Raw genomic sequence first — 20,407 nt, 5'->3', positions numbered from 1 at the left:
ATCTATTAAAATAAATGTGTAATTCCTATGACTGAACAATTTCACTTGTGGATATCTACTATAGAAAAATACTCGCTGGTGCCTTGGGCTGGAAGTGTGGACAAGGCTGTTCATCACAGCATTGTTTATAATAGTGAAAATTTTGAAACAAGTGTTCATTATTGTGGAATGTTAAATAAATAATGGCATAAAATGAAGTAGGTTACTCACTTAATGTTAAATAAATAATGGCATAAAATTACTGTGAGAGACTATGTAAATACTATGTACAAGTATTGCAATAATAAGATTTAGTAACAATAAACAATAATAACAATAAGATTTATGTATACTAAGTGCAATGACTTCTAAGACATAGTGTAGAGAAAAAAAAAGAAAGTTGTAGAAATGAAAGTACAATATGAAATCATTTACTTAAAACAAAATGAAAAAGAAATAAAATAACATATATATGCGAATGCATGAAAAGAGTCTAGTCTGGAAGGAATATACAACACATTGGTAATGGTAGTTCTGAAATGGAGAGAGGAGACTAGTTTTAGGGATGTGTGGTTACAGTGTACTTTAGCTGAATGTTTGATATTATTAGAAAAATTAATGTTTTAGTAATCTAAATAAAATAGTTTCCTTGAAAAACAAATGAACACCTATTAAGCCAAACTGGTCTTTTATTCAGTGCAACCTATAAGGACTATGACACTACCTCTTGAGAAATGAAATCTTTATGTGAACTCAGTAAAGCCCATTTCACTTTCCCCTTTCCTAGACCCATCTTACATTTAATTTGGCTCAAGAGCCATCAAGCCATACTTAAGAGGATCAGGAACAATCTAATAATTATCTTGATTTTAGCAAAAAGTCAAGTGTGATTCAGCAGACAGATGACACTTGACTTTTCTAGAGTGCTGTTCACAGGGGTTCTTGGTTTATGCTTTGGGTTCTCAGAAGGATGGGGAGGAGCCATGGCATATCACACACCTGCAGGCCCAATTGTGCCACTGTTACTGAACCCCAACCTTGGTTTTGATTGGAAATGAATTTCAGCTTTATTCAGAAGGCCAGCAACTTGGGGAAGAAGCAGACTCTTGCCCAAAAGCCAACTCCGAGGTTTCTGCTTTGCTCAAGAGTTTTTCAAGGGGTTTACCATAGTTAATCAGGAAAGAGAATGCAGGGGTCTGCAACATTTCTTGATTATGGGCATACTTGATGGTGCCATGTACAAATGTTATCTCAGTGCTTGGAGTGCAAGTGTGTCTGGTGCTTATTCTGTGATGTGCAGGAGTACTCTGTTCTTTCTGCAAAGGAGAGCAAAGTATACAGATACACAGAGAGATAAATTATTTGCATAACCTAAAATTATTTGTATGACCTAAATTAGTAAAATTTAGTAAAATTATTTGCATGACCTAAAAAAAGAAAAACATTTTTCTAAAAAAATTTCTGAGCTCATCATAAAGCTGAGATGGCTCCAAATAGATTTGCTGGCCTCTGCAGCCTGGGAATGTTTTGGCCGTTCACTCCTCAAGGCCAGTGGTCTGTCTGCTATGGATCAAGGAACTTAGGTCAGCAAGTAAAGAGAGTGTTAACTTAAAGCAAGTTGACTCTTAAGACTGGAGTGCTGTTACCATGAGGGCATTGAGGTGCTCTTTGCAACCTTGTCGGTTTTTGGAAACTAAGGTTGGACTCATGACAGGGTGATCAGGAGATGATCTTTCTAACTCTCATCATGCCTTTGGGACTATCACCTTTGTTCGTCCCTCCACCTAAGATGGTCTCTCAACTTCTTTCTGTTTAGCTATTCTGAGTCTCTGTTCAGTTTGCTCATTCAATGATTTGAAAATTATTTAAGCTTCTTGAGAGCAGAGAATCTTGTCTGTTTTGGTCACTGAAATATTTTAAACACTTGTCATAGTGTCTGGCACATAGTCAGCAAACATTTGTTAAATGAAGGAATAAAATATTTATCCAGTTCCTGCTGTGCATTTGGGCTGTGCAGTAAGGGCACAGTGTTGATCATTCCCTGCCCTGGGGTGCTCAATATTATGTCAGAAGGACATGGTGGGCAAGCTACTTCATCAAGAAGAGGAAAAGCTTCCTTAAGGAAGTGGCATTTTTTATATAAACTGAAGGGTGAGTAGAGTTAGCCATAAGACAAACTGGGAAGGGAATTCCTAGCAGGAGGAAAAGCAAATGTAAGGGCCCTGAGGTAAGTATAAGAAATAATAGAAATAAAAGTAAACCCAGTGGTGGGAGGAGGCTGTCAGATGGCAAAAGATCAGGGTGTGGACATGGGCAGGAATGGGTCCTGCAGCCCTTGCAAGTCTTGAATTTTGAGTTCCCATAATGTATAACAAAGGGCCTAGTACATATCTGTCATATAGTAGATCCAAAATGAGATTTATTGTTGTGTTTAATTTTGCCACTTTTAGAAACACTCCACTCACCCGTAATTTATTTCCACCTACAGTGATGTCTCCAATTTGCAATGTCATTGTAGTGTCCATCACATCCTGTTATTTATGTGTCTGCAGATTTTTCTTAAGTGATCCTCACACTCCACACCTCCATTTGATTTTGGTGGGCCTGTCAATCAGGTTGATCTCTTTGCTCTTTTGGGGAGTGGGTACAGCATTCAGACTGACCAATCAAAGTGTCCTGTAGTCTGGCTCAGTGAGTCCTGTGGGGGAGAAAGGGAAGGTGACCCAGAGACAGCATATCAGAATTTAAGGAATTGACATAGATGTGGGGAAGAGAAGGGCTCTTTCTCTTCTCTAGTATTATTAATATTACAGAAAAGCAGATCCCAGCCAGGATCTGCCTGGTGTTCTCTTTGATTCTCTTTCTGTTTCTTGGCTCTGCTTCCTTCTGTGAGAGCTTCATGCTTAAGAAGTTTCTTTCTATGGGGCAGCAGTGTTTTGGAGCCATTGTTTGCATCTCCAGATCCAGTTGTGCCTAAGAATGAAGCATGAAATAGGACCAGTGGATGTATAGGAATACAATTCATTGTTTTAGTTTATTTTTTGTATGTTGGTCTTATCTCTCTAGATAGATAGTAGGTACAACTTCCAAGCCCAATTTTTTGTTGTTGTTGTTGTTATTAATAGTGCCCAGTGTACTAGTTAACATACAGCAGTTGGTCAAACTATCTGGTGACTATCTGATGACTAACAAAGAAACTACATCACAAAGTTTGGTAACAATATGTTGGATCATTTTACTCCTGAATTAATCAGTGAGTAATGAGGATTTCAAAATATATGTTCATGTTTCAACTTCAGAGAGACTCCATGAGCTGAAAAATTGCTCCTTGGGTTGAAGGATTTGTTTGTAATACTATTTTTCCCATTCTTCAAGTAATAAGGTGCAAGTGAAGAAAGCACAGGATACAATGTAGGTTTTGAGGAAAACAAAGTGTAGGATTCCCATTTGGCATCATGCTACATGTAGGGTATTTTATATTTCCAATTCTTCTTGTCTTGGAGACACATTTGCATTTCAGTCTGTCTAGCATACTGGACAGAATGTGTTTTGGGGGACAGGAGGAGTTGATTACACTGGTACTGTTCAGTGACATGCTCCATGGCCTCCTGAGATGTGCTGTGGCATCGTCTCCCCTGGCTTTGCTCCAGTGGTAGCTCTTTCAGTGTCACTGGCTGTTGGCCTTGAGACAACACAGACTGGGGAAGAACGTTGTTGTATTTGCTTACTAGCATCCTTGATTACTGATGTTGATTTTGTTTTTGTTTTTGTTTTTTTGCATTGTGCATGCAAATCAAATTGCTACAATACATCTAAGCAGATGGTTCTCCTATATCCAGGAAAGACATTGAATGCTGTTGTGTGGGAAGTTCAGAGCAGTGGATTTTATTATTTATTTATTTATTTATTTAGAATTTATATTCAAGTTAGTTAGCAGATAGTGCAATAACGATTTCAGGAGCGGATTCCAGTGATTCATCCTCTATATATAAAACCCAGTGCTCATCCCAACAAGTGTCTTCGTTAATGCCCCTTATCCATTCAGCCCATCTCCCCACCTAAACCCCTCCATCAACCCTCAGTTTGTTCTCCATATTTAAGAGTCTCTTATGTTTTGTTCCCTTCCCTGTTTTTTTTTTAATTAATGTTTTTATTTATTTTTGAGACAGAGAGAGACAGAAAGTGAGCAGGGGAGGGGCAGAGAGAGAGGGAGACACAGAATCTAAAACAGGCTCCAGGCTCCGAGCTGTCAGCACAGATCCCGACACGGGGCTCAAACTCAGGGACCACGAGATCATGACCTGAGCTGAAGCCAGATGCTTAACTGACTGAGTCACCCAGGCGCCCCATCTCTTCCCTGTTTTTACATTATTTTTGCTTCTCTTCCCTTATGTTCATCTGTTTTGTATCTTAAATTCCACATATGAGTGAAGTCCTATGATATATATCTTTCTCTGACTGACTTATTTCGCTTAGCCTAATACCCTCTAGTTCCATCCATGTTGTGGCAAATAGCAAGATTTCATTCTCTTTGATTGCTGGATAATACTCCATTGTATATATATACCACATCTTCTTTATCCATTTATATGTCGATGGATATTTGGGCTCTTTCCATACTTTGGCTATTGCCAATAGTGCTGCTATAAACATTGAGGTGCATGTACCCCTTTGAAATAACACACTTGTATCCCTTGGATATATACCTAGTAGTGCAATTGCTGGATCGTAGGGTACTTCTATTTTTAATTTTTTGCAAAACCTCCCATAATGTTTTCCAGAGTGGCTACACCAGTTTGCATTCTCACCAGCAGTGCAAAAGAGATCCTCTTTCTCTGCATCCTTGCCAACATCTGTTGTTGCCTGAGTTGTTGATGTTAGCCATTCTGACAGGTGTAAGGTGGTATCTCATTGTGGTTTTGATTTGTATTTCCCTGATTATGAGTGATGTTGAGCATTTTTTCATTTGTCTGTTGGCCATCTGGATGTCTTCTTTTGAGAAGTGTCTATTCATGTCTTTTGCTCATTTCTTCACTGGATTATTTGCTTTTTGGGTGAGTTTGATAAGTTCTTTATAGATTTTGGATACTAACCCTTTATCTGATATGTCATTTGCAAATATCTTCTCCCATTTCATCGGTTGCCTTTTAGTTTTGCTGATTGTTTCATTTGCTGTATAGAACCTTTTTACCTTGACGAGGTCCCAATAGTTCATTTTTGCTTTGTTTTCTTGCCTGCGGAGACGTGTTGAGGAAGAAGTTGCTGCAGCTGAGGTCAAAGAGGTTTTTGCCTGCTTTCTCCTTGAGGATTTTGATGGTTTCCTGTCTTACATTGAGGTCTTTCATCCATTTTGAGTTTATTTTTGTGTATGGTGTGAGAAAGTGGTCCAGGTTCATTCTTCTGCATGTCGCTGTCCAGTTTTCCCAGCACCACTTGCTGAAGACAATGTCTTTATTCCACTGGATATTCCATTGGCCATATGTTTGTGGGTCCATTTCTGGTTTCTCTATTCTGTTCCATTGATCTGAGTGTCTGTTTTAGTGCCAGTACCATACTGTCTTGATGATTACAGCTTTGTAATAGACCTTGAAGTCTGGGATTGTGATGCCTCCTGTTTTGGTTTTCTTTTTCAGTATTGCTTTGGCTATTCAGTATTTTTTCTGGTTCCATACAAATTTTAGGATTGTTTGTTCTATCTCTGTGAAGAGTTCTGGTGTTATTTTGATAGAGATTGCACTGAATATGTAGAATGCTTTGGGTAGTATCGACATTCTAACAATATTTGTTCTTCCGGTCCATGAGCATGGAATATAGTGCAGTGGATTTTAAATCTCACCACTCTCATGAAGCCATATTCTTACATGTGAAAACTAGGCTCTCACTTCAAATGACCCTGAAGGGATATAGAACAGAAAGCTTATATGGATTGTCCAGGCAAGCCTGCCAAGCCACATGGGCAGGGAAGCTACAAGGTGAATTGTCAGAAACCCTGTTTGGGGACTTGTTCAGTACTTGGCAGTTCCTTTCACTGAGAACCATCCATAAGGGGAAGTGCCCAATAGCCCTGCTGCTCCCACTTCACATTTCCTTTCTCCTCCTCCTCCTCCTCCTCCTTCTCTTTTGGACTATAGGCACAGACAGCTGAGTTAATCATTCTCGGTTCTCAGCATGCTCTCTTACCATCAGCTGGAGCAAAGCCCTCTTTTGTTCTGTACATTTGTCATTCCCTGTGTTCTCATCTCACTTCCACACCCTTGCCTCTCCAACCCCTCTAGGTACTCATCTTGTGTTTTGATATATGTTCTGAAGAATGTATGTTTCATTGTAAAATAGGGAGAATTCTTTTGGCATAAGTTTATTTTAACTTTAAAAAATGTTTTTTTTAAATTTATTTTGAGAGAGAGATAATGGGAGCAGGAGCAGGAGAGAGGTGGAGAATTCCAAGCAGGATCCCTCTCAGCATAAAGCCCCATGTGGGGCTCAAGCTCATGAATCATGAGATCATGACCTGAGCCGAAATCAAGAGGTGGATGCTTAACCAACTGAGCCACCCAGGTGCCCCTCTTTTGGCATGAGTTTTTAATTTCATGATTGAGCTTGTGTTCTAGACCCTGACTACTCAACGTGTGGCCTTCAGACCAGCAGCATCACCTGGAGATTGCCAGAAACACAGAATTTCAGGCCCTGCCCCACACTTACTGAAATAGACCCTTCATTTTAATGAGATACTAGTATTTTGCCTGTACATTTAAGTTGGAGAAGTTCTTTTTTAATTTTTTTTAATGTTTATTTATTTTTGAGACAGAGAGAGACAGAGCATGAATGGGGGAGGGTCAGAGAGAGAGAGGGAGACACAGAATCTGAAGCAGGCTCCAGGCTCTGAGCTGTCAGCACAGAGCCCGACGCGGGGCTCGAACTCATGGACCGTGAGATCATGACCTGAGCCGAAGTAGGACACTTAATCGACTGAGCCACCCAAGCTCCCCAAGAAGTTCTTTTTTTTAAAAAAATATAATTTATTGCCAAATTGGTTTCCATACAACACCCAGTTAAGTTGGAGAAGTTCTGATCTCATTTATAGTCTGTTTCTTCCTCTTTCTACTTAATAAGTTGTGTTGCCCTCTGTACACCCAGTTTGTTGCTTCTAATTGCTTCATTTCTGTGATATTCATCTACACTGTTTTCTTCTCCATTCTTCCAGTGGTGGACACCTTCTCTGGTTCCCATAATTGTATTAAGTGACCCTATCTTTCTGGCCAGATGTTATTATTTGTTTCACATTGGGACAATCAGATTCTTCCTCCAGGGAGTTTGCACCTGTGTCTGAGATATAACAATTAAGCCTGGATTGATTGAGGAAATAGAAACTTGACAGCTGTAGAATGGGCATACGCTGGAAGAACAGAGCAAGGGAGAAACCACAAAACAGAGATGAGAGACAAATGGAAGGCTCCAGTTCCTTCCCAAGGCCTAGCGGCCAGTGGGCTCCTTGAGGTACTTTCATGCCTTTAAAATGCACTCTTCCCTGTTTCTTTATTTGAAAAATTTGCCATATATATATATGTGTGTGTGTGTGTGTGTGTGTGTGTGTATACATACACACATAAAGCTGTTTTGATCATTTGTAAGTGTACAATTCAGTGATATTGCATTCACATTGTTGTACAGCCATCACCATCATCCACCTCCAGAACTTTTTCATAATCTGTAATTAAAATTTTTTACTTCCTCTTTTTTGAAATTTGAGTTTGTTTTTATTCCATGTAAACCACAGACCATAAAAATAAAAAAAAACACTAAAAATCAGTAGTTTTTCTCATAATATGATCTGGGACAAGTCTGTGAGATAGAAATGACTAATCTAGGGGTGCCTGGGTGGCTCAGTTAGTTAAACATCCTACTTCAGCTCAGGCCATGATCTCAACATTCATGAGTTTGAGCCCATGTTGGGTTCTGTGCAGACAACTCAGAGCCTGGAGCCTACTTCGGATTCTGTGTCTCCCTCTCTTTCTCTGCCTTTCCCCACTCACACTTTCTCTCTCTATCAAGAAAAAAAAGTGAACATTAAAAAGTTAAAAAAAAAAAAAAGGACTAATCTATAAAGAAGGAATATGTGATTGAATCAGGAGTTTTTGTTCGTTTGTTTTTGGATCAGGAATTTTAAACTCAGACTCATAGATGGGAGAACTCTCTGAAATTGGATGGAGCATTTGGTTTAATAGGTATGTATTTTGGAGGAGAAGACCAATAGCTTTCATTAGCCTTTCAGAGGGCTTCAAGAGCAATGGAAAGTTACTAACTTGTGGGTTTAATGATCTCTTAATTTATTAAGTGAAATTTGCCCTGGGGATACACTGCTACTTAAAACACAGTCCTTGCTTCAGTGAGTCCAGTTTGCAGAGAACTGTGGGCTGTGAGATGTGAGCTGAGAAGAGAAGGCCACCAGGGACATCCACCTGGCCAGAGGGAGCCAGCTTTGTGCTCCATCAGACCACTTTCCTTTTTGGTAAAACTCCAGGAAAATCAGAGCAGAAAGGCTGAGTTGTATCCAGGGGACTTTCTCTAAGGTGAGCAGTGAGGTCCAACTCCATCTGGTCTTCTACATCCTGGGACCCCTCTGAAGTTCTATGAACTAAATGAGGAACCCCATATACAATGCCTAACAGTGTCTTGCACATAGAACATGCTCAATAAGTGTGAGCCATTACCATCTTGAGGCAATGCAAGATTGGGAAAATGAAGTTTTTCCATGTTTGACAGTCTTTAAGATCAGATGTCACAAGCTGGTAGACAAGTAGGTGATGTCTGTGGCCTGCTGACACTTTTTGTTTGCCCCAAAGAATTTGAAAAAGAAAAAAAAAGAACATTTGTTGTCAACAATAAAAAATGAGATTCACAGAGAAGTCCTGATTTTGAACTTATTTTTTTTTTTTAAATCAGCAGGTGTGACAACCCTTGGCTGGAGCTGAGCACTTAGTGACTTCTGTGTGTGTCTTCTCTGCTCACCACAGGCCCAAGCACTTTTCATAGCCTCTACTGGGCTTTCCTGTTGATGTTACTAGCCTGGCCTCTGTGAGCTTTATGGTTTATGACTTCTGTCTTAAAATACTGTGTCCAGTTTGGATCTGGAATGTGAAGATGTTGGAAGGAGCCTTGAGCAAGAGAAGTCTAAAAGGATTTAAATTTAATTGAATATTTTAAAATAAACTTTTCTTCTTTATCAATAAAATTTGATCAATGGGTCATGGCCACTTGTCTTGCTTCCCAGTGAGAGCAGCCTAAGTAACAGTTCAGGCTGTTGTGTGTCACAATGTCCTGCTGCTGTTTCTACTGCTGCCGCTGGCTTTGCAGACCAGGAGTCCTAATGCATGAAGCCAAGTAACAGGAGAGAGGACAGCACCTGTGTCCTGGCTGGAATAGGTCCATGGAGGTCTTGGCTTTTTGCTCACAGAAAGAGGTGAGTAACGTGACCTGAACATGTGGATAGTCAGAGCCAACTTGACTTTTTGACCAGTAGAGGCAGAGAAAGTCAGCAGATAGTGAGGTGCCTCTCCTCCCTCTGGCTGGCTGTACTGAGATGCAAATCTATGTGGCCTCTCTGAAGAGGCCCTGAGTGAGCAGTAAGATGTATTTTGCTATGGAGCTGTGACAGCTTGAAATTGCATCACCTGGTATTTATTTGTTTTACCCTTTTCCCTGCCTTAGTCTGTCTTCCTTATTCTTGTTTATCTGGGAATGAACCTCCAATAAAGCTTTAGCATGTAAGCTTGCCACAGTCTCTGCTTTCCAGAAAAACTAAAGTGTATATGCTCATCTTAGGCAACTTGTAAAATCCTGAAAAATATAAAGAAGACAATAAAAATAATTCACCCATAATCCTTCCATCCATTGTTAACCACTGTGAATATATTGGTGTATTTGAGGTTGCTGCTTCTCCTCTCTCTCTCTCTCCACTCCTTCCCTCTCTCTTCTGTCATTTAAACAGATGAGACAGGAAACTGAGGCTGGAAGAAATGGTCTGAAAAGGTAGGACTGAGAGAAGACTTCCTACTTGTCTTGCTGCAAGGAAAGAGATTTTAAAATGAAGATGCTGAATAAAAGGATGATAAATTAAATAGCAAAATCAGAAAGAGAGATTAGATGCATAAAAGAATGCCAAGATTGCCAGAAGCATTCTGCATTGGAAAAAATTTCTAGGAAGGAAGCCTGTGTGATCCCCAATGACTGAAGTAAGCATGGGGCTATGGGGGGAGAATAACAAAAACCATGGCATGTAGGTGCTCAGGGCAGCATCTTCTCTGTCAGAAGACAAACTAGCTAGAGAAAAACTGGCTCAGAAGACAAGCACTTGATGGAAAAGAAGAGGGAGAAACAAGAGAAGGAGAAACAATGTAAATTGAGTTTATTGTGTTTATAAAAATCTCATATATGATTAATTGTCTTTGAATTTTCATAAGAGGTTGTTTGGCAATGGGGAAAAAGAATTGTAAATAAATATGTACAATATGTAAATACATTTATAATAACACATAGGTCTGAGAGTGTAAAGTGTTCAGTAAGGTGTAAGTAATAGCGATACAGCCCAACACCGAGCTAAATAGTTCCTCATTGGTATTATTTGCTAATCATTTCTGGAGGTGACTCAGGATAGATGGCAATAAAATTTTGAGGGAATGTATTTTTGATTGACCCCAAAATGATTTTGCTGCAAAATTCAAATGTAGTGAGTATAATGTGGAGTTTATACTCCTCAAGAGAACTCTATAGATTTTCATATCCCATTTACATCAATAGCAAGATAATTTATCTTGATTACAGGGGGTACTGAGGGAAGTAATTGTCATGTGCTGCTTATTATAGTTCTTCCAAATAAATTGAAAACTTCAAAGTTATAGAGGTTTTAAAACCAGCCATAAGGCATGCACAGTAGCATTTGTTTCAATAATCAATAGTAAATGATCCATGAATTAGAAATGCTTTCTTGGAGTGATCATAATGGTTTTTATTCCTTTCTTTTCCACATCATTAACAATCAGCTTTTAAAAAAACATGGCTAGACCTGGGTGGCTGTTTCTCAAGAAGGGGCTGCATCTGTGTGCCTGAGCCCTTAGAACTGACCACCGGGCCGATGCAGAGCCTTCTTGACATCTCAGACATGGCATAGTGGGGGTCTCTGTACCAGCTCTAGTCTTCAGGTGTAAACACACACTATGCACACTGTTTAAGATTTTTTTGAATTCATTGCCAATATTTAAAAATCAAGAGATTCCACATGAGAAAACACACTTATGGTTTCTCTTTTGAAAATTAGAAAATTGGCTATATTAGGTCTGATTCTGCTATGACAGTCTGCTAAGGCTGTGGGTGACTGTCTCTTTTCTAAATGGGGATGAGCCCTGCAAAGAGAACCTTCCACATCCTCACTTCTCTACTTATTTTTTTTTAGTCTTTCTGGCTTCTGTAGTCATTTGAACTTGGGATCATTACTCTATCCGTACCAGCTTTTACCCCTAAGTCCCCACTGTTATGGGTGAATTGTGTCCCTTCCAAAATTCACATGTTGAAGTCCTAACTGCAGTGCCTGAGAATGTATTTAGAGATAGAGTTTTGAAGAGTTAATTAGGTAAAATGAGGTCATATGTATGGGCCTAATCCAACATGACTGATGTCCTTATAAGAAGAGAGTAAGACACAGACACACACAGAGGGAAGACAAAGTGAAGACAGAGGGAGAAAGCGGTCCACCTGCAAGCCAAGATGAGAGGGCTCTGAAGAAACCAACTCTGCCAATACCTTCATCTTGGACTTCTAACATCCAGAAATGTGAGGGAAAAAATTTCTGTTCTTTAAGCCACCCAATCTGTGCTATGTAATGGCAGCCATAGTAAACTGACATACCCACTCATCACTGTGCTCAGCAAAATGAGGGCTCTTCCTCATAGCACATTCTTCTAAGAAGTGGGAGTGTGAGTAACACGCCCTCATCATTGTTGTGCTTGTTGTCATCCTATCATCACTTCCTAACCTGTATTTAGCCTTTCAGTCTTTCCCAAGCTGTTTGACATACATGTTGTCAGAATATTCACTAAATAAACATGTGAGACTAGTGGTGGGTTCATGTCCATTTCTTCAGATGAGAAAACTGAGACCTAGGGAATTTTCAGGGCCCAATCCAGGATGCCTACCTCTCCCAGTTCAGCAGCTCCCTGAAGCACTACCTCCTCCCTTGCTCTCCCCAAGGTGGAGAGGGGAGGCTTGAAAAGCTTCAGGCAGTTACTGAGAGCTCTAACAGATTGCTCTATGGTGTGGGGGCCCTGAGAACCTGGGACATGGTCAGGAAATCTTGCTCCCTGACATTGACACTTCTAAGAAACTGTGCATAATGGTGAGGTGCAGCCTCTGAGAGATAGTGAGACTCATTTGCAAATGAAACAAGGTATTTGTCAAGTCTGCAGCAAAATGACCTTGGTGTTGGCATCCTTGGAAATTGTTTCTGGAATATGTCTGGGGGAGGAAGCTCTGAGTGGTTTGCAGATGTAAGGGGGAACCCCCTGGTGGAAAGAAGTGGCCAAGAGTCCTGACGGCCAAATTCTCATCCATCCTTGACCTGGGCTGAAGCCACCCCTGCAAGCAGAAACCCAGATCTAGATGGACAGCTGGTCAGAGCAACCTGCTGTGTGTCCCTTTCTCCTCAGTCACACCTGGGTCCTGTAGATGCTGGCTCCTCTCAGGGGACTATCTCATTCAGTCCATGAGCAGGGGGGAGGAGGTGGTACAGAGAGACAGGGGAATATTCTAGTTGCTTTGACTTGTCCTTCATGTATTCTGCAGTTGTTGCTTACCTTTTGTATATGCCTCACATCCTCTCAGCTTCACCTGCCTCCACCCATAGCTCAGGCAGACACTTCTGTGGGCCTCTACTTACTTTGCAGGGAAAGTACGTCACCTCAAACATGTGATCTTTTTCTGAAGGCTTTGGAAGATGGGGTTCTATTGTTGGGGTCGCTGACAGAATTTTGCAGCTGTCCAGTGACCCCACTCATTACCCCTCACTCCCCCACTACTCCCCAATTCTCCATTTTCAGGAACTCTTCCCTTTGGGCTCCCCTCCAGGTCTTTATCTCATTTTATGCAAAAGAGCTCTGTGCCCCCCCACTCTGTCCACCTAAAGACTCATTGATATGGTCATTTCATTTTAAATCATTATATTATCATATTATTTATATGATCTAAAATGGCCCATCCTTCTTAGCTCACCTTTGGCTGCCAAAAATGAGGAGACAATTAGACATTTCAAATCCTTCACTTTTTTTTTCTCCTCATCAGTCTTGGAGAGAGGAAAAAAAAACATTTAGAGATTTGATTTTCTATGTGATATGAATTATGTCACTCTTCTTTCACTTTCAAATCTTAGAAAATTTTCCACTGGGGGTATTTGTACTAAAATTCAGTCAATTTCATTTAACCCTAACTAAAATTCACCAAGTGCCTATTCTTTACCAGGCTTCATGCTCAAGCAAGTCACAATGAAGTAAACTGGAATTTTCCAGACAGAGCCATAATGCTAATGACTATGATGTATACAAGTTGCTTAGGAAACACTGAGGAGGGATGGAGGCAGGGGTGGGGGCTGGGGAGGTTTTAGCTGCATCCTGGAGTTGCCCCAGTGCCTTGACCTTTCCCGTCCCCAGCAGGCTCAACAAGAATTTGTATCACTTCATCTCCTCCTTCCCCACCCCTAATCACTGTCTTTTCTGGAAGAAGAGGGACTGTGAGGTCTTTGCTATGCTCAGTAGGCTGACTTCGGGCTCCTTTATTCCTGTTTAGTCCTTCCTCTGATGTTGAGGTTCCATTTCTTGGAGCTAGTAAGAGATAAGTGGAGCAGAGAAAAATGCCAGTTTTCATTGTTTGGAGAGAGAATGTATCCCATCCTTTGGGAAGTCAACTGCTTTTGGACCCACTTGGCTGCTTTTCTGCTTGGGAAACAGCTCCTCTGTGGGTAAGGCAGAAAGTCTGAATGAGGAAGAGGGTGACCAACTCCTCCCATGGATATTCTGAAAGGCAGGGCTGCCAGTGGAAGGCATGGAGAAGGCCCTTCAAACTCTGCCTCTGAGGCCTTAGCCATGCTGTACGATCCTCTCTTCAGTTTCTGACACCTAACAGAGGAGGAAGCACTGGGCTGGCAATAGGGATGTGCTTGGTGCATCTTGAGACCCTGGGCTGAGTCCATGTTTTCGAACTTTAAAAGAGGGCAGAGAGACAGCTTATTTAAGCAACTTTGTTTGCTCCAATTTATTTCCTAACATTCTGGGGCTCTGGGACAGATCTGAAGTAAAAGGTGATGGAATAAATGCAGAGGTATAATGCAGAAGTGAACTGAGATGATAAGAAGATGGAGGGCAGAAGACAGAGAAACAAAAGGGGAGGGCAGAGAAGAAAAACCAAAGAGAGAGACAGTGGGGACAGAGAGGGAAAGAGGGAGAGAGAGAGAGGATGAATGAACAATAGAGGAAGAATATAATGAATGACAAGGAGGCAGGATTTTCTTCCATTTGTTTGGATTCTGCCCTAGCTGCTGGTCTCTATGGTGATGGGATTCAGTGAAAGGAGGGAGGGAGATGGTTGCCTTTGCCTTTCCTAGAAGGAAGTAGCCCCACTGCAGAAGTTGTCACAGGGCCTGGTCTGGTGTACTTCTCTCCACTGGGCCTGTCTGTGGCTGTTTGCAAGTTTTCTTTCTACAGAACTTAGTGCCTTGCTTTTGTAGCACTTATCACAATTTACAGTTGATCATCAAATAAATAGACATACAAATAAATATATATGTATTCATGAATGCTCTAAGCTCCATGGGCATAGTGACCACATCTACTTTGCTCTTTGTTATAAACCCAAAGCTGGTAGTATCTGGTACCTAGTAGAAGACCAGTAAATGATTATAGAATGGATGAAAGTATGAGTGAATGAATGAAGAGTTGGGATGCTGTCTAATTTGTCTTTGTACCTTTAGTGCTTAGCCCTATACCTAGCACATAGCAGGTGCTCATTTAATGATAGCTGGAGTGAATTAAAGGCTAACTGGATGGATAGAAGATTGGAGTATTGGGGATTGAGGCCTGACAGATGTGTCAGGGCCCAGCCTAGCCCTGAACTTTGCCAAGACACTGCCTCTCAGGCTCTATTTAATTCCCTGACACATTCCCTTTATTTATTTATTTATTTTTATTCTATTTCCCTCTTTCTTGTTTGAAAGTGGCTGATTTCAGGGAAGAGTTTTGAGTGCTCTGCCATCTTCAGCCTGCCTAACCATTAGAGCCACATCCTGGGGGGCTTGGTGTCTTGAGGAGCTGAGGCTGGACTGTGATATGAGGCTGAGTCTACTGGAGCAGTAAAATCTGTTTCTACTCTGGGAATCTCAATGCAGGACTCACCCCTCCTCCAGGAAACTTGACAATAGTTGATTTATGAGTTCTTTTGATTCACAAGTAGTTGTGCCTTGGACACTTCTTTATTGCTATTCAGTGAGTGAGCCCTTTAGCCATCCCTGCACAATGAGACAGGGATGCTGGGTGGGGGTGGTGGCAGAAAGAGAGCAAAGGAGAGAAGTGGGTATCAAGGTCAAGTCCTTACCTCCATCACGATGTCTTCCTGGCATGGGCATGAGTTTGTCATGCTTCTCTTAAGCAGCATTCACATGATTGAGTCCTGACCTTTCCTTGCAGAAAAAAAAAGTCACACCAGTGAAATTAAGGCAGAAATCTAATATTCATGAAGTTCTGATTACCCACAAATTGGATAGTATCTTAAAGTGTATGGTGTCAGAATTGCAAAGAGTTTTGATAAATATGTATGTTTATGGGTCCAAACAGAAGTGAAATAAAGTCTAGTTGCTGAATAATTCCACATGAAGATGTAAAACAGAGCTTGCCACAGCCCATTCATCATTGGGTGCAGGGTTTGGGTGAGTTGTGATTATCTAACATAATTACACATGACATGCAACATTCATGAAACCCAGCAGACATCCTTGTCAACTTGGGATAGGGAAGGGCTTTACATTGAAGCATGGCAAATTCCCAAATTATTATTTAGCTTTTTGTAGTTCAAGTTTGAGCCACTTTTCAGAGGTGCTAATTAGGGTATTCATAATGCCTGCTGAGGGCTGATTAGGTACCTATTGGAAATGAAAGCTTTTCTCCCAAATGGCAAATGAACTAGATATTGTTAAATAAAACATTATGAAACAGAAATCGATTATCACTCACACTTAGCTTACATTTAGTTTTTCCTTTATAGTCAAGATCTTTTGGAAGAAGCACTGAGAAAATGCATTTGAACATATCCTCCCACTCCAAATATTTGATTTCACAAGGGTGAAATCAAATGTATTCTACCAAAATCTTTCCCATTAATTAAAAATACATCTTGTATGACTGAAGGAGAATTTAATCCACAAACTCTGTAATACTTTTCTTCTTCAGACATCTGTGTATAATGTTTCTTAAAGTAGCAATCTCATCTGCTCTCAAATGCTTTCCTCTAAGTGCTTTTTGGCAATGGGCAAGGAGATTTGCAGTTCCCATTTTGGGACCAGCAAACAAATCTGAGACCTGGAGCTTCTCAGATGCTCTCACTTTTGCTTCAAAGGAACATTCTGAGTTTGCAGAGAATGAGGGAGAGGGTCTTCCAAAGTCTCCACAGGGCACAGAGTGGTCCCTGGGACCTCCGGTTCACTCCTTTCTCTAGCCTTCACACTGGATTTTCTGTATCCACTGTTTCTCTCTTCTCAGTTCCTCCTGGACAGACTTACTAGATGGATTTTTTCCCCGAAGTGCAGCTTTCATCATGTTCCATGCGGGAGTAAAATTCGACTTTTCAAGATCCTCATCCTTTTCTTTATGGTGTTCTTGCCAAGCTTCTGCTTCCTATGTAGAAACAGGCCAAGGACCTTCACCTCTGTGGCTTTGCTTGGATCTTCCACTGCCTAGAAGTGGAGGGCCATCACCTCTGCCCAGCTCTAGACTCAAACCCTCCATGGGTCTTCCCTGGATCTTTGCTATGGAATTCATTCCTTCTTAGTGGCAATGTCCTCTAGTCAAAGGCTACCAGGAACACACCCATAGATGACAGGTTAGGTCTCTTACTTGATTCAGTGCTCACCAAAGGCAATGGTGGGGTGTCACAATAAGAGCATATAGGTAGAACTATATTAAAGTTTGGCTTTTGGTTGAGCAATTTGGGGGAGGATATAAGGAAGTGGGTTTTCTGGATTGGGTGTTGTCAGAAAGTAGGAACAATTTTATGACTGGGCATCTTAATAATTGTAATCAATAGGAGGGCACACTGGAGGTAGGACAAAGTTATGCTTGGTGAAAAAGTAGTACTCAATCAGGTTAGTCAAAAGAAGGTGATATTGTCATGTGGATTGTATAGTAACCTTGTTTTTGTTTAATTTTATCATCTCAGAGTGACCTTGTCTGATGCTGTTATTCTGTGAGATTGTTTACATCTAACAGGAGAAAGCCATGATCTAACTGTGAATGCCATACCAGTTCCCAGAAGCCATGATCTGCTTTGGTTCTTTCTCATTTCCCACAGAGCACTCAATGAACACTTTTCTTTTGGCACCCTCCACCTCATATTTTATGCAACAGTCCTTATGCCATGACTTTTTTCTTCACCTGATTCTATGAGCTCCCTGAGGGTAAGGGGTCAGTCTGATCCATTTCTATCCCTTGCAGTGTCAAGCCTGAGGCTTTTACTCTGCAAAAGCAGGCACAATTAAGCATCTCAGAAAATGGGTGGGAAAACTATAAGGGTTAAAGGGGTGAGAGCCTCACTAACCCTTGAATGGCAACTGGGAGGGGTGGTATAGTCAACCATTATTGCTCCTCTCCATCTTTTTTTTTTTCTCTAACTTTTTAAACGTTTATTCATTTATGAGAGAGAGAGAGAGAGACAGACCGTGAGTGGGGGAGGGGCAGAGGGAGAGGGAGACACAGAATCCGAATCAGGCTGGAGGCTCTGAGCTGTCAGCACAGAGCCTGATGCAGGGCTCGAACTTGTGAACTGTGGGATCATGACCTGAGCTGAAATCAGACGCTTAATGGAGTGAGCCACCCAGGTGCCCCGCTCCTCTCCATCTTGACATGAATAGGGTTGATGGATAATCTCTGTTTGCTCCTCCTGATCCACTTCTTGCTCTTCACTCTGCTAGGGTCCCAGGAAACTGACCTGTAAGGATTTAATCAATGGGGTCTCCTGTCCTCTGGCTGTAGGTTGGTTTTGGCCAATAAGAAGTACCAGCAGGAGACTGGAGGGAAGAATGAGAAAGGATTGGGAATTTATTAATGATTTTCTCCTAGTCTGGCCACAATTGGCAGTGACTGTGTCTTGTGGGTGGCCCCTCCTATGGCTCTCTCATGGGTTTAGTGAGCACTCCCTTTCTTTGACTTTGCTTTGGCCCTACACACATCCCTGTAAACAACCTCTTTGTTAAATTTTCCTTGAGATCTTCATTTAAGCGCCACCCATTTCCCATGTTTCTAGTCTGTATTAGCAAGGACTGATACAATTAGGTCTTCACATTAGCCTATAGGAGAAAACTGATGGCCTGTGTCACACAGTGAGAAAGCAGTGAAGATGGGATTGGAGCCTCAGCCTCCTGATTCCTAATTCATGACCTCTTCCTTGACCCTCTGATTCACATTGGGGCTAGTTTATTTAGAAATCAGCCCAAGTGTCTTCTCGTGCTCTGGATTGGTGTTTTTCAAACTGTGGAGTCATGAAATTGGTTCAGAGGATCATGAACCGGCATTAAAAGAAAATAGGCTAGAAACGGAGTGCATCCCACATAGTGGAGGTAAGTATTGTTTTATTAAACCTTGGCTTCAATTGTGTGTGTGTGTGTTTGTGTGTGTGTGGTCTATGTGTGATATTTGTATAGAGTAGCAATGTAAAATGTATTTCTAACTGTGGGCCACAGTAAATTAGAAAGCCCTTGTTCTAAGCAGAGCAGCAAAGCCCTCTCAAGACCTCTTGGTGATTCCCCTCCAGCCTTAGCAGGAGTGGACCCTGCTTTTGTACTCTTCATTTACTGTGACCCTCAAATGATGAATTTCCCAAATGCCTGGGACCAGAGAGCCTTCTGAATCCAAAGAGCATACCGTGGCCCTACTGTTCTGAGGGCTGCACTTTGGAAAATACTGTTCTGGGAGAGGTGAATCAGAGAGGAAATCCAGGGCCTGCCCTTAAGGTGACTCTGTGCTGATGGAAGCAAGCCAGGGAGGCAGTAGGCTGGAGGAGGGAGGGAGAAGAAGGAAGGGAAGTGTTGATCTGTGGGCTCCATATCCACACAGTTAGTTGGGTAGGCAGTGAGGGCCCTTACAGAATCTTAGAATCGCACACACTGATCCAGGTTGTTATTCATCCTTGTATCTCCAGCACCAGCACAGTAGGTTGACACTCAAAAAATATCTGTTGAATGAACAAATGAACCTAGCCCACTCTTCTGACTCTCTAAGGAGGCGATATGTTGTGAAGGAAAGAGAATAGGCTTTTGAGTCACACCACTTGCCAGTTTGCTGCTTTGGTTATGTTATTCAACCTCTCTGAGCTATAGTTGCTTTATATGCAAAATGCAGGTAACAATACCTTTCTCACCATTGTCTTGGGACATTGTGTAAAGGCCAGAAAGAGTGCCTGAAACATTATGGATACCTTGGTAATATAATTTTTCTTCTCTCCCTTAAAGTTCTCTTTCTTACATTCCTTCTATAATTTTTATCACTTGTTTATTATCTATTATCTGCCTGCATGCCTCTAGGGACAAGAAGATCATGGACTTATATTATTAACTCTTTCCAGTTTGGGGGCTAAAGACTGTCTCTTTGTGGCCCACATTCATTGTTCTGGTTTTATTCCTCTAAGCCTCTTACTGCTCCTTAAGGACACTAAATATTAAGGAAGAAGGGAGAAGAATGAGGAGTAAAAAGTGAGTTTTTATTTTTCACTTTAGACCCATCCCTCCCACTCAGATCAACCTGGAGTGTTGGTATTCTGTTCCTTCATGTTTTCCATCTCCCTTTCATTCCTTAGTATAGCATGGAACACAGAGCTGGCATCATTTTAGAACAGACTTCTCATTGGAACTTTGTAAGCATTACACGTTCTGTTTCTGGTAGTAGTATGAAATTTATCTTTCTGAGAATGTGGGACTCACTTGAAGACAATAAGTAAAAGTGACAATCTTTGTGCCTATCTTTCTTCCCAAAACAGTGGAAAAGTCAGTAGTTGTGCAGTGAGCATTGAGGGAACTTCAGGTCCATTAAGGAATTGGAGGCACTGTAGTGGATAGTGTTCATGGGAATGAATGAATGAATGAATGGACCCAGAACAGGAAAGAAGCATTAGGCAGAATAAGCAGGATGGG

The 20,407-nt window shown here is 41.3% G+C and overlaps 1 long non-coding RNA gene across 2 annotated transcripts in view; it reads left to right on the top strand.

Annotated features, from left to right (window-relative positions):
• The first annotated feature begins 9,352 nt into the window (after positions 1-9,352).
• The window catches only part of LOC131499492 (uncharacterized), a 95,408-nt gene continuing 84,353 nt past the window's right edge, over positions 9,353-20,407 (top strand). Inside the window, exon 1 of one of the 2 annotated variants that reach the window (XR_009255912.1) lies at positions 9,353-9,436. This is a non-coding gene — a long non-coding RNA (uncharacterized LOC131499492). Of the gene's footprint in view, positions 9,437-18,490; positions 18,839-20,407 lie in introns of those variants that run through there. The other variant, XR_009255913.1, reaches the window with a different exon arrangement.

The sequence above is a fragment of the Neofelis nebulosa genome, chromosome 17 (genome assembly GCF_028018385.1).
Source record: "Neofelis nebulosa isolate mNeoNeb1 chromosome 17, mNeoNeb1.pri, whole genome shotgun sequence".
In the NCBI taxonomy this organism is placed as follows: Eukaryota; Metazoa; Chordata; class Mammalia; order Carnivora; family Felidae; genus Neofelis; species Neofelis nebulosa.
The sequence above is the reverse complement of the archived record's forward strand: the minus strand, read 5'-3'. Positions and strand labels throughout refer to the sequence as shown.